The 14,779-nt window shown below is 34.5% G+C and overlaps 1 non-coding gene across 1 annotated transcript; it reads left to right on the top strand.

Annotated features, from left to right (window-relative positions):
- The first annotated feature begins 225 nt into the window (after positions 1-225).
- TRNAV-AAC lies at positions 226-297 on the top strand. The gene has a single exon. It is a non-coding gene; the product is annotated as a tRNA-Val (tRNA).
- The last annotated feature ends 14,482 nt before the right edge of the window (positions 298-14,779 follow it).

Genomic DNA, 14,779 nt, shown 5'->3' with positions numbered 1-14,779 from the left:
AAGGCAATGACTGCTGTATATACAACTACCCTGGCTCTTCCACCTTCCTGGCAGAATAACTCTAAAAAGTCATCGTCCAGAATTTCTCAGGAAAATTAAGCTTTCGGAAGCCGAGGAGGTAGCTGGCTTAGTGACATTCTTTATTGGCTGTGTTGCTTCCTCTTTTCACTTCTCCACTCCCATCCCAAATATTGTTTTCCTTCCAAAACAAGATTCTCAGGCAGGGAGGGTATAGCTCAGTGGAAGAGTGCTTGCCTAACATACATGAGGTCCTGGGTTCGATCCCCAGTACCTCCATGAAAAGAATAAGTTAACCCTAATCACCTCCCCTTGAAGTAGGGGGAGGGTGTAGCTCAGTGGTAGAGAGTGTGCCTAGCATGCACGAGGTCCTGGGTTCAATCCCTAGTACCTCCATTAAATAAACAAACAAACCTAATTACCTCCCCTCCACCAAGATTCTCAGGCATGAGTCTCTGTCTAGTGTCTACTTCTGGTAGGAACCAAACTAAAGCAACTTTGATTTACTTACTGGAAGGATCACTTTGGCTGTTGTGTGCAGAAAAGAATGAAAGCAAGGAAACCAATAATGGACTGTTTGAGTGGTTCAGGTGAAAGATGACAGTGGCTTAAATTAAGAAGTGGAGATGGAGGAAAGTGGATTTATTGAAAACACACTTTGAGGGTAGGGGTGACAGAAATGGTGGATACAGTATCTATGTATGTGGTAGAAAAAAAGATACAAGAAACACTCCTAAATCTTTGGCTAGAGCTGTGTTGATGGTGACACCAGGTACTGAAGTGAGAGATTTGGAGGCTATAAGTTCTGGAGAATGAATTAATATTCTATTTGGGAAATGATATTTGTGATCAGACTGTTAGGCATCTGAACTGTGAAGCTGTGTAGACAGATTTTTGAGTTTGCTGGTGTTGGGGAGGAGGAGAGATGAGGATGGTCAGTTATTAATGCCTAACTAGTATTTAACTTCTTGGGACTGGATGAGATCAACCAGAAAGAATAAACAGAGGAGTCTTTTCAGAACAGAGCTCTGATGCACAAAATTTTAGAAGCATAGCCAGAGAATTAAATAAAGCTAACATAAAAAGATTGTAAAAACATCCAAAGAGTTGAAAGAAAGGGAGGCAAGAGCAAGGACTGCAAGGAAGTTTAAACAAAAGAATTCACGAGACCCGGCATCCTGGACTTGCCATATGGTGCTGACAATTCAGGGAATGGAAGACAGAAAACTGACCACTGTATCTGGTAACACAGACATCTTTGATGACTTGACAAGTGTTATTTTGGTAAGCTGAGAGGAACAGACCTTAATGAAGGGAGCAAGGAAGAGAAATGAAGGTGGGAAGATTGATGATAAATCATAGACAAGTTAGCGATTGTAAAGAGGTTTTTTTGAGATAAATTGAAAAAAGATATCAGTATTTGAACACAAACAAATGTTCTACCCAGTCCACCTCCCCGTTCCCAGTGATATAAAAACATGTCTGTATGCTGATAGAATGAAATCATGGAGAAGAAATTTTGATATTTTTTTGGCAGTTTGTTCAGCACACACAGGCGCGCGCGCACACACACACATACACATACACACTTACAATGTGTCCAAAGAGCGGAAGTGTCTTGATTATATAATTTGTCTGAATGTTAAAAGACTGAGTGTTAAAGTCACTATTGGGCTAAAACTGAGACTGAACCCCAATATCTCTCCTGTTTAATGACCACCTATGATTCACAAATAAATAATACATTACGTTTAAAATTATATATTAATCCTATTTTATTTAAAAATGATACCAGATAAATTTAAGTTTGAAAGTATATTGGAGAACAACTATTTCTCACCACTTTCAGTGCCTAATTTCCTCTGAGGTCACTAAAGCACTCATCGCAGAACTAAATACACTCTCATTTTCAGATGGTGCATGTGAGAATAGCTCTTACATTTTGGGCAAAGCCAAATGTTTTAATTCAGAAAAAAAATGTTATTCTATTATTATCCTCTTTAAAAGATTCTTTTTTTATCTAGGATTCGTAGCATGAGCAATTCTCAAAAATCTTTTGTCTTCAACTAATATGAACAGTTGGCAGATTATAAAAATCATGTCAACAAGCTTTTGTTTAAATTTTTAGCCTCCATAAACCCCAAACTAAAAGAGATTGTCTTTTTAAAGCACTCTTGTAAAGTCTGTTGTTTTGAAATTTGATTAGTGAGAACAATACTTGTTTTGAGTACCTCAATTTTCTTTAACATTCTCCTCTTTTGTTCATGTTTCTCATATAATTATAGTACCTGTCTAAGATGATTTTTCATGGAAGTTGCACAGTAGGACATGATTTTGTAGTTTTTCTGTTTGTGTGGTGAAACGTTGAGGTGACAGAATAAGTATTCTGATTTTAATTCAACCTCACAAGGTCTAAAAAATTCACAAACAAAACACGAATTTTCATGGAAGAAAAATGTGAGATAAATGGAATTAGCTAACAATGAAATACTTCTTAAAACTTCATTTTGTTTAATATTATAAATGTATGCATACCAAATGACCCTATAAGATTAATACTACATTATGTAATATCTATTATTTTCCTTGAATTATTATTTAAGCTGTATAAAGAATCACTTGATTCAAAAATACATAATGGCCTTTCTAGATTAATTTTAGCATATGCACTCACTTTTACTATTTATACTAACTCACTATTACCTTTCTTAGGCAACTACTTGTGAGTTCTTGATGAAGTTTCATATATGTGTGTATATGCATGTTTAAGTTACAAATTATTTTGCATATTTCTAGCTTCAGATCAGCTCTCACCATCAAAACATGTATGTTGATCACCTACGCTGTGCAAGGCATGTTTTCCATGCCCAGCAATGAACTCAAATACTTTTTACTTTATAATACATAATCATAGAATTTGATCCTGAGGATCTTTGAAAATTCCTCTTCTCATTCTACTTTGCAGATTTTTAAAGAAAAAAAAAAATAGAAAAGATGGCCATAATGTAAACAAGCAGTTTATAAAATTCTAATGGAAGAAAAATTCAATAGATTGGCTCAACTTCTTAACCAACTGATTCAACAATCTCCTTAACATAGGCAAGGAGGTAGAAATAAGGGTAAATGGCTGTTTTGTTTTCTCTGGGATCTTTGCTATCTGCTTTCTTCCTTTTTCTGACCTACTCTGTGGCCTGGAAGGCTGGCCTTTATCCACAGTTTCAACTGGGCTTCTTTGCCCTCTAGTTTCTATTTGGATTTGGCTTATAAAAAGCACTAGGAAGGGAGAGGTAAATGGAAGGAGAGAGAGAAGGTGGGCTGTTTAGTCCTCCCTGCTGATTCTCAAGTTGATAACTGTATTTTCTACAAAATTCCATAGCTCCTGTCTGATAGTCATCTCCTGTGACTACAGGTTTAAATGGGTTCCTAAAGTCACTCCCTTATCTCAGGCCCAGAAATAATGATGACTCCTCATTCTTGCTTTTCTTGGGGAGCTCTATCAGCCTCTGTTGATTGCCTTTAACCCATCCAAATGTTATATATTGTCTCTCACTAGACTTTCTTCAAATATCCTATTTAAATGTGCCATCTCTTTTCTGCTGAGATCTTGATTGATACAATTATTGGAGCTAGAAATGATCAGAGGAAATAGTACTTCAAAATGTGATTCTGGGATGAAAACATAGTATCAGTAATTTATGGCATTCAGTAGCATCAAAATTACTCAAATTTCTCTGGTACTGATACGGTATGACGTGCATATAGAAGGCAGGGCATCGGAAGAACAAATGGTTTGGTGAAGAATATAGTGATGAGACCCTGATTTCCAGAAATGTAAAACACCGCCATGGTCCTCCAGTCAGTGTGAGCAGGCCTTGAAGTCAGGTGATAGACAAAGCATTATCCTCAGGTTACCTGAAGTACAGTTAGTGGTACCACACATCATACCGTCATACCACGCTTATGTCTTCAGTCTCAGAATGTAGAGTCTTAACAGCTGAATTTCAGCGGTGGTGCTTTGGCCCATGAAGTAAGAACCACAACTGTCTGAAAGGCTAAATGAAGCCCTTGGAGCTATTCTCTCCCCCATCTAAATCGCTAAACCATGCAACATCCTCGAAGGATTTCAGAAATTAGTGCTACAAAGACTTGACAAGTGGAGGCTGGGAATTATTTCCACATTCCAGTTTTACTTCTCATTTTACCAGTGTATGAGCCAGTTAAGTTTTTTTGTTTTGTTTAAATGTACCATTTTTTTTCATTTAATTGAATTTGAACTTGAGTAAGGCATCATGACACTCTGTGAGCCTGTAGCCAGTAAGGCAGATGAAGAGCCAGTGAGGGTCTGAAGAATGACTTTGGGTTATTGACAATTTTATCAGATAATAGTACCAGCCACAGTTGCCTTAGTGGCATCTTTCTTATAGCATATTAACAAAACCTACAGTGCCTGTTATGACGTTATTGACGAGGCAAACACCCCTTCTCTACTTCTGCCCAACCCCTACCTCCAAAAATATGCCAAGGACAGCAGTACACCTTCACTACTCGGAAATAGATTAGCTATCCTGCAATAGATCACATGTAATCAATCAGCAGCTATTTAATTATCTTAATATCCTAGAAAATATTCAACCAGTACATTACATTGGTAGCTTTCTCTAAAAATGACTGTTTTCCATCAATAAATCTGCCTCCTCTTGGATAGCACTGCCTCTTAGAAAAATGCACATGCTCTGCACATATGTTCAAGAGCTACATATTTGACTCCTCTAAGTCAGAATAATTTTTGACCCCAGAAACTATTGTCCCTCAGTTCTCAAAAGATTCTAATTCCCTCTTCTTCTTTTTCTAATTATTATGGCTGAAATCCCACAATGTTTGACACACAAAGCTAGAAACCAAATACAGTGATTCTTCTTTAAGTCACTCTCTTCCATTTTAATTTGTATATGTCTTATTCTAAATTCATTTTTATCTAAGATGCAGAGGGAATTTGAACTGTGGAGCAGGAAATGGCTTTAATTGAATGTAAATCTTGATTGAAATATATTAATTTACATTAATAATAGTAACAATATCTAGCATGTATCTAGTGCTTAAAATTTGCCAGGCATTGTTCTACATGTTCATTTGTGTATTTCCTTTAATCATCAGTGAAGTCTAGGAGATTAATATTCTTAAAACCCACTTTTGTATGGATGAGAAAACTGAGGTATAAAGTAACTATAATGGGTTGAATTGTGTCTCCTCTCCAAGTTCATATGTTGAAGTTCTACCCTCCAGTATCTCAGAATGTGCTTGTATTTGGAAATAAGAAATCACCTTTAAAGAAATAATGAAGGTTAAATGAGGTCAGATGGGTGGACCTTTGTCCAATACAACTGGTATCCTTGTAAGAAGGGGAGATTAGGACACAGATACTCACACAAGGAAGATTATATGAGAACACGGGAAGAAGACAGGCACTTACAAGCCAAGAGGAAAAGCCTTAGCAGAAATTAACCCTGCCACAACTTGACCTAGACATCTAGCCTCTACAAGTGTCAGGAAATAATTTCTGTTATTTAAACCATCAGTCTGTGGTACTTCGTTAGGGCTGTTGTAGCAAATTAGTAAGTGCTTTTCCCAAGTTCATCCAGTTAGTAAATGGCAGAGGTGGGATATAAATCAGAAAATTAATTTAAGTCTCCATTAGAAGAAACTCGTCTGTGACCTTTCACTGGTGTGAGTTAAATTGACAACTGAGAGGAGAAGATGGAGCTAAGAAGATGGTCAGAAATTGGAAAGTTCCCTGAGCCTTGCTAAGTCTTAGATGGTATGTTCCTTCTCACAGTCTTATGTTATCACAGGTTAATTTATTTACAAATCCATTTCTCTATCATGAACATTTTGCTTAAATATTTTGCATGCTTCAAATTATCTAACCTTCTGTATATGTTCGTTCCTTCTTGTGTGTCTTTCTTTCTTCTTGTCTTAAATCTTTGTATTAAATTATTAAGGCTGCTGTAACAAAATATTATGAACTGGGTGTCTTAAAACAACAGAAATGTATTCTCTTACCATTCTAAGGGCTATAAAGCTGAAATCGAGGTACAGATAGGCAGATAGGACCATGCTCTCTCTGAAGACTCTAGGGGAGGAGCTTTTTTTTTGCCTCATCCTACTTTCCAATGGTTGCTGGCAATTCTTGGTGTTGACGCCTCGTGGCAGCATGGCTTCTGCCTCTGCCTCCATCTTTATATGACCCACTTCCCTCCATGCAAGTCTCTGCACCCACATTTCCACCTTCTTTTTAGAACATCAGCCATTGGAATTGGAACACACCGCCCTAATCCAGTATGACTTCATCTTAAAAATATCTACAAAAACCTTATTTCTAAACAGTGTCATATTCACAGGTACTGGAGGTTAGGACTTGAATATATTGGGCTGGAGGAACACGATTTAACTCACAACACCCCCACGGTCTATTTTTACCATATAGCCAGATGAAGTCATACTCAAATCCAAAAGTTTGAAGATGTCATTGTCAATCCAAAGAGATCAAAATATTTGTAAAAAAAAAAAATATTTGTAATATGTGTAGCTTATTTCTAAACTTTCATTATTCAATATCATATGAAGTCATTGTGTTTAACTGACCTCCTGTGTGATGCCAAATGTAGGACTGGGTCCACTAGATATTGAATAAATTATCAATTAATGAAAACAGGAAAAAACACCAAGTTCTGTTCTTTCTTTGTTTTAGGTTACATACACAACCCATCTTCATCTGCTATAGAATTTGAAAATATGATTCTAGCCTATGGAAAAAAGGAGACCAGAGACCAAACAGTGACTGGCAAGGTTCATTACCTTAACTACATTGTAAGCTTCCTGAAAATTAGTGCCATATTTTACTTCTTTATGAGCATATTTTATCCCCCCTGATATTTCACATACTCCTATAAGAAAAGTTCAAGGATGGAATAATTCTCCCTCCAAGCTTAGATCAGGTTTTTTCGTGCTGTCCAGCTTCATTTACTCATTTCATCAATATGTACTGATTTCTAATTATGTGCTAAACAATGCAATGGATATAAAAATGAATATAATGAAACTACACCTTAGAGTTTCTAATTATTTTCACATTTGTTATAATTTTTTTGAATTAAAATGATAATTTCTTCCAAATTATTGTGTCCTTTTACTTATTTATTGTTAAGTTATATTATTTATGTTCTATCAGCAAATGAAATAGAAATAAAATAGAAACTCCTTGAAGGTAGACTCCTTGGCTATTTCTTGAGCATCCCTTGAAGATGTTATAAATTACAATGTGTTGCAATAAAACACACATGAAATAATAGAGAAGTAAGAAAGAAAATTAAGTTGTAACCTTAAACGAAAGCTTTTATGTTATAGGGAATAGAATTTGATACCATAGTTTTCTTCAGCAGAGTTTAAATCATTGTATTTAATGATACCACATGCAGCATCACCCCTCCCTCCAGACCCTTAACGTATGCCAATAGCCAAAGGGGGAATTTAACAACGTCTTGATCAACTGGGTAGATTCACTAGGGAATGTGAGAAGTAATTCTTGCTACTAGTCTGTAAATTTGAGATTGTTACAGAAGTTAAAAAAATTTATAAAGTAATCCCTGCACCTATGATAAAATTCAAGACGGGGAGACAAGTTCACGTGTAAAGCATTTAGAGATTTTATTTATTATACAAACTCACACACCTATAAAAATGGCAATGAAAATATGTAGCTTGAAATGCTATTAGGATTAAAAATAACTCCACTAGAAAATATTTTTTTCCTCTGTCCTGTATCTTCATGAGATGATGGATGTTTACTTAACTTATTGTGGTAATCATTTCGTGATATACTTAAGTCATATCATTATACTGCCTACCTTAAACTTACATAATGTCAAGTATATCTCAATGAAATTGGAAGAAAAACAACTAAAAGGAAATAATTCCACTAGATTTTGAAGGCAGGGACTTATCTTTTTTGACTAATATATTCTCAGTACACTCTCATTAATAAATATTAGTTAAACTAATGAATGATATGTGACAAGTAATAATCAGTCAACAACTGGTCATTTTAACTGTTTAAAAAAACAAATGTGAAAGACACTCCAAACCTTTGCTATTATGGGTACCAAATAGAATGCCATTCACAGATTTAAAATGGCATTGCTTTTTCTGAAAGGAAAATGTACGTATTTTATTCCAGGTCAACTAAAAACTTATATTATGCCTAAAAAGTAGAACATTGCTACAGCCTTTTATGTTACCTTGGAAAAAGGTTATTTCAACATTATCATTAATTTATTAGTACAAAACTGGCTAATTTCCCCAAGGTTCTTAAAATTTGAGAGCACATCTTTGAGGCTTCTGAAGTGCAATTATTGGAAAATGAATAAAAAGCTTAAATTGGAATAAATGTAATAATCTTTGTTTGACTTATCCTAATAGTCACAATCAATCCAAAGAGAGTTTTAGCCTGTGCAGAGCTTAAAATGAAAATACACCTCTCTCCCAGCTTAGAGTTTTAATATGTGTGTGTAGGTGTGTATATAGTTTAATTTTGTTTTTAAGAAAAAAAACCATAAAGAAACTTATGAGGTAGACTAATCATACTTCAATATAAATAAAAATAATTAGAGCCTGAAATTCCTAAATCATTGATAGATTATACTAAATTCCTGGGTAGTATACAAAGGCCAGATACAATTTCAAACAAATTCTCTCTTTATTTCTATCTGTGACTTTGACCCCAAATTCCACATAATCTCCAAACCTCATGGACTGGGCTGAATCTGGCCTCTGAAATGCATATGCCCTGAGATGACACAGAGTAAAACTACATTTACAAAAGCAAGTTTGGCCAGAATTTCACATCTGAGATTCGTGTATATTTCTCATGTGCTTCTGGGAAAGGTGGGAAGCAGGGTTTGGAGGTTGGGGAGAAGCAGCTGATTGGGTGAACTCCAAATGCCATTCTGTTAGCAGAATTACCAGAAAGTTGTGAACACCACATTTTAATACATTTTGTCTTATTAACATCACCCCTTAACTCACCTGGTAAACTGAAGGCAGGCATAAACAATTTGTTTACTTTGTCTTCCTCCTTTCCTCTGACTCACAAGGTGAGCATCATTTAACTTCCCAAGGACAAAAGCCACCTCCCACGTCGAAATTCTTTTTCAGGTACAGATTCCATACACATTTTGAGGAAGTGAGCGAAGCACGGACCTAAGCAACCACATGAAAGCAACAGGAGAGAGGCCATAAAGGTGGTGTTTGCCTCCACTTGTGTCCATTTGCAATTTTTTAAAAATTTCTCTTTAAATTCCATCTACTAATGCAATGTCTAAAATGTAAGTTCCTAAGCATTGTATGATTCCTTGGCCCATTTCAGAATTAATCCTCTTTGGAGGTCTTGGGGTGAATCCTTTGTACCTTAATGGCTAGGATGTATCCCTGATGAAATATGCCTCAGGGAACGGCAAGGTCCAAGTTAAGGAAAGCTACTTAGATACACTAAGGTGTAGCTAAAATATTCATTGTTTTCACTTCTTTATCATGAATATGGAATTGCACTGTGGGATTACGTTACATATAGCTCATTACAGAAAAAATGACGTCATTCTTCAACATTGCTTAACTAGGAAGCTTTGAGAAGCTCTCTGTGCTCACTCTTCAGGCTGAAGACACAATGTTCTTGACATTACAGAAAAGACCATCATATAAGCTTTAATTGTATTTTTATTCAGCAAACTTAATCTAATTTAGAATTCTAAAATTTGTAACTTGAATATACGGATTTTTTTTAATAAAAAAGAAAATCAAGTTTAGTATCATAAACCAAAACATTCACTTTATGAAATTAATGAGAGATTTTATAAGAAAAGACATTTCATTGTTAATAATTTCTTAGCTAAGGAAAAAAATACAGTTATATTCTTCTATTGCTCACTTTAGATATTCAATTTTCTTGAATTTGGCATCTACAAAAATGACCTGAACTATAAGAGGTTATGCACAATAGAATTACCAAAATGCTTGGCAATTAAGGATTTCAAAATCAAGCTAATGTCTTTTGGACAGTGTTCCTACAAATATTTTAAGCTACAATATTAAAGGATACCAAGCATCATATATATTCTTCTGTAAATCTAGATTAAAAGATGAGTCTCTTAAAGTTATACTTTTCTTTGGATTTATTGTTGCTATATTAAATTTGAAAATAAACATCTCAAACTATACAAAGGAAAAACAGATTCATCGCTAAATGACCCATTTCAATGAAAAATGGCTCAGCTAAACAATAAACCTGACTAATATAGGGCTTTATTGCAATTTAGAACCAATTGACACAATCATTATCAATGAGTGGCTATTTTTCAGAATCATTTTTATTCTGCAAAAATTGTTATGCTTCTCCTGAAACATTTGTCATGTACTAAGCACAATATACCAACCTTCCCCCTCAGCATTGTCAATGGTGTGCACTAACGTCCTATTTCTCAAGCCCGTTTTATTTTCCCTTTATAATCTCTATTTTCAAGTCCCTCTATTCCCGAGAAACTCAACTCGACAGTTTTAGAATTAGCAGTAAATATATGTTGATTTGGTCTAATTTTCTATGACCTAACCAATAACAGTATTTCTTTAGCTGTTGGTAGTTGACCTGAAAACAGTCATTTTTATCCCATTATTTTCCAAACAATGAAAAACAAACTATTAGACTCATTCATTCATATTCATTTTGGTAATCCTTGGTGAATAGACCTAAAAGCAAACGAATGCACAAATCCTTCAAATGTTTTAACTTCCATTATTATATTTGGTGTTTGCCCAGTTATCTTTAAATCATGAGCATTATACCCTTGATAAATTCAGGAAAAATACAGAACTCTTTCCTCTCATAAAGCTCACATCTCTTTGTAAATTGCAATTAACTCTTGTTAATGTAAAACAAACAAAAACAGTGTTTGCAGAATGAACTCTGCTCATGTTGAATCCAAGTGGGGTAAATGGATACAAGTAGTCATTCATCCATCCATTCATTCATTCATCCATCCATTCATTCATTTTTCCCTTTCCTTTTCAAAGTTTCTCTTCAAAACCTTTATTCATGTCTATGTGCTAAATTCTTTCATTATGAAGGAAAAAAAAAAAAACAGAGTCTGCATCATAGAAACTGCATCTAGGAGCTTAAAGTCTAAAGTACATTTATAAGCACATAACTGCCACATAACAAGGTTTCATTCTTTCGTTCATCAAATATTTATTGACGGCTTTCTGCGATCCTGTCTGTATGGCAGGTGTGAGAGATACAACAGTGTGCAAAACTGCTGTGGCCCTGCTTTTGTGGATTTTTACAGTCTTGAGAGGTTGCTGGGCCGGGGGCAACATCCGGCTGTAAAAATCACACTACAAGTAAACAGTAATTTTAAAATGCGGTAGGTATTATAAAGGATAGATGAATACAATATATGCACAGAACACAACCTAGTTTAGACTGAGGATAAAGTTATCTCTCAAGAAGTGACTTCAGTTAAAAGCTGAAGTTCTACCAAGCAAGCAGGAGGAAGAGAAAAAGAAAAGTAACTTCAGTGGAGAGCTGGCTAAAGCCATATTCTTGATAGTGCTGATAAGTGAAAATAAAGCATTTATGGGGAAAAAAAATTAAATGTGGGACCTTTATTCATTTTATGCAAAAAAATATTTACTTTCAGGATCTTCTGATTTTTTTTTAATTTGCATCCTTTTTAATTGAAGTATAGTCAGTTTACAGTGTTGTGTCAGTTTCTGGTGTTTCAGTCATACACGCACATACATATATTCATTTTTATATTCTTTTTCATTGTAGGTGACTACAAGATATTGAATATAGTGCCCTGTGCTATACAGTATAAACTTGCTGTTTACTTATTGTACATATAGTAGTTAATATTTGCAAATATCAAACTCCCAAATCTTCTGTCTTTTTTAAGCAAGGTGGCCTTTATCTTCATTGCACATATTCATTAGAATGTTGAATATTTCTTAGCCACTTTAATACTTAGGATAGATAAATTAAATCAATTGACAAAGTATTTCTAAAATTTCTTTAATAATAATGTCATAAAAGTTTAACAACCTTATTCAAGTAATCATTCCAAATAAAAGGGTGTATACCATTCATGAACATTTATATATACTATTCATGAAGATGCTACTAAATTTTCCCATATTGCCCATGGCTTCATTAAAAATCATAGCAACAGTTGAAAATCTAGTATAAAATCAGAGCCTCCCCCAACAAAAGACGAGAGAAGATTAAGAAACTCAGAAAGACCTAGTCCTACTAAATTCCTATACTCCATTCCCAGAGAATGGGGTCCCATGAAGAAAACTGACTGTGATTGGACAGTGACCGTATAAAAAGTATCAATAGGAAACTCGCAGTACATCATTCACTGTTCTCTTAGTCTTAACTAGGAGTTATAAAACTGTCCCGAGAAACATTAATGTTTCTCAAAATGCTAACATATAGTTCACAAAAAGGAAGCAGTTATATTTTCATACAAGTATGAGATATATTGAGATTAAAAAAATAAGAAATGTTATACCAAAAAAACTCAAAATTCTTATTACACCTAGCATGTATAATTTCCCCCCTTTAAATTGAATTCACAGGCATCTTTTTTTTTTTTTTTAAAGAACAACTTTAAACATCTTAGGGATGTGAATATTCCTAAGAACACACAGTTTGGCAAACAGTAGTTTAAATTATTTCTTCTTATGATGACGTTTTCTTCTGGAAAGCATCTGTCTACAACTGTAAATAAAGCCTGTGCTACACATTAGAGGTGTTTACAAAATATTCCTTGCTCTTGACTTTCCAGAAACGTGGTAGGATTGTACTCTCTGGCCCCCTTGTGGTGGTGTGTGGTCAAGTGGAAAGTTCTGCAGGATGACTGAGGAGTGGCAGTGAGAGTTTTTAATTTCAACTTGAAGAATTAAATTGTCAGTCTGAGACCACGTAACGATTTATTTTCACCTTCTGCCGTGTTGACTGGCAGCACTAGAGATGATGAATGCTATGCTGGCCTGAGTCCCTGAGTGATTGCGATGAGCAGAGCTTTCCCCAGGACTGGTGATGGACATAAGACAGAAGCAGAAACCAAACTTCCATCTTTCAACCCACTGGGATGTGAAGGTTGTTACTACAGTGTGATCTGGCCTATCCTGAATGATAAAAAACTCAAAGTGAAAAGCTCAATACTGTCAATTTTGTTTGAATGAAACAACTGGTTACAAACTAAGAAAGAATATTAGCTCAGGATGACCTCTTTTGGTATATCAGAATCTATCATTAAACTTTATGGCATTTTTCCACCAGAGAATTGTGATGCATCTGTCCATTGAGCACATGACGATCAATCAATGACAGTTAACTGAGTGTAACTATATGCCAAGCTGGCCAGATAACCTAGATGAGCGCATTCTCTAACCTCTGAAGTGTAAATTATCCTGAAGGAATCCTTGGTTAAGAACAGAGCATGATGATGGTTTCTATGTTAAGAACAGATAATTGTTTAGGCTCTCCTTCTTGACTATCTATATGACCATGTACTTTCTCTATGAATTAGCTTTCTAATTCAGAAATAGATTTTAAAAAGCTTATAATTAGATGTTATACATCAAATAAAATAAAATATAAGCAGACCTCAGAGATATTGCAGGGCCAGTTCCAGACCACCACAATAAGGTGAGTATCACAATAAAGCTGGTCATACAATTTTTTGGTTTCCCAGTGCATTTAAAAGTTATGTTGTGCCTGTTTAGCATGCATGAGGTCTTGGGTTCAAGCCCCAGTATCTTCATTAAGAAATAAATAAATAAATAAAATTACCTCCCCCTCCAAAAAAAAGAAAAGAATCAATACTTTTTTTAAGTTATGTTTATACTACTATACTATAGTCTATTAAGTGTGCAATGACCTTATGTCTAAAAATACCTTAATTAAATAATACCTTAATTAAAAAATACTTCATTGCTAAAAAATGCTAACCATTATCTGAGCCTTCAGTGAGTCATAATCCTTTCCCTGGTGAAGGGTTTGAAATACTGCTATAAAATGTGACACATAGACAGGAAGTGTGTGAATGCCTTTGGAAAAATGGTGCTGATAGATTTGCATGATGCAGGGTTGTTACAAACCTTCAATTTGTAAAAAATGCAATTATCTGCAAAGCACAATAAACTACAATTCAATGAGGTCTGCTTGTAATAGGCAGGGCTGCAGGCATATCACTAATAATAATGAGTGCTAAATAAATGGCTTTATTTTCATGGGACTAACTGGATAGTAACAGTTAGGAATATTCAGAAGTTGAATATATGTTTAATAAGAATCAGAAGATTTTATTTTATTTTTTTAAATTACATGTCATCCATCTTATGTATCTTTTAGAGGATTCTAATTCCCTACCTACATTTAAATAATTATTATCTCATATATGCGATGATAAAAGAAAGCATTCATATGTAATCTTCTAAGTTATTTTAATTATAATCTATTATTACTGATAGAGTTTTGATATTGACTTATATTTATTATTGATTTGAAGAGTCCTTTTGCTATTTTACTTATACAGACTGCTATACAAATGTATATATATAATCTATAACAATGTATATAGTATATCATTGATATATAGAGAGACATATTAATATACCAAGTCCAAAAGACTGTGTCACTTTATGA

The sequence above is a fragment of the Camelus ferus genome, chromosome 13 (assembly GCF_009834535.1).
Source record: "Camelus ferus isolate YT-003-E chromosome 13, BCGSAC_Cfer_1.0, whole genome shotgun sequence".
NCBI lineage: Eukaryota > Metazoa > Chordata > Mammalia > Artiodactyla > Camelidae > Camelus > Camelus ferus.
This window is presented reverse-complemented; position numbering and strand designations above follow the sequence as displayed.